Source organism: Pteropus medius, unplaced genomic scaffold (assembly GCF_902729225.1).
Source record: "Pteropus medius unplaced genomic scaffold, Ma_sr-lr_union100, whole genome shotgun sequence".
NCBI lineage: Eukaryota > Metazoa > Chordata > Mammalia > Chiroptera > Pteropodidae > Pteropus > Pteropus medius.
In genome coordinates this window covers 195,765-196,330 of record NW_024350927.1, presented here as the reverse complement: position 1 = coordinate 196,330, position 566 = coordinate 195,765, and positions in this window count along the sequence as shown.

Below are 566 nucleotides of genomic sequence, written 5' to 3'. Positions count from 1 at the left end.
CACACACACACACACAGAGCCAGGAAGCAGCAAAGCCAAGATTCAAACCAGGCCCTGAGCTCTTGACCTCTGTTCCCTAAGACGTCCTGAGAAAGAGCAGACTTTATCTGCCAGGTGAACTTCTCCGGCTGGAGCATGGAGAGGCTTGAGGAAGTCCTCAGCCTCGGCTGGGACCAGCTCTCCTGGGGGAGGAAAGACAGGCACCCCCACACCCTCCGTAGGGCTGCACACCAGCCCCTCTGCCCCCGCCAGTAGGGCCCTTGGGCCTCCCCAGGGGTAAATTCAGGAATTGGGAGCCGTGTGCTTGCCTATGACAGGTAAAAAAACTAGCTCACTGTTAAACAGCACTTTACAGTTTGTAAAGCCCTTGGTAAACTCACAGGTTCTTCAAACAGCCCTGCAAGTTAAGGACTACTGACCCCATTTTACAGTAGATGAAACCGAGGTTCGGACTGGGGAGGATACTTGACTGAACTCTATGTCATACAACCAAGGGGTGCCAGACCCAGAAGTCACACTCGGGACCGGCTGACCCAGGCCCGACCCTTTGCACACAGCCCCACCCA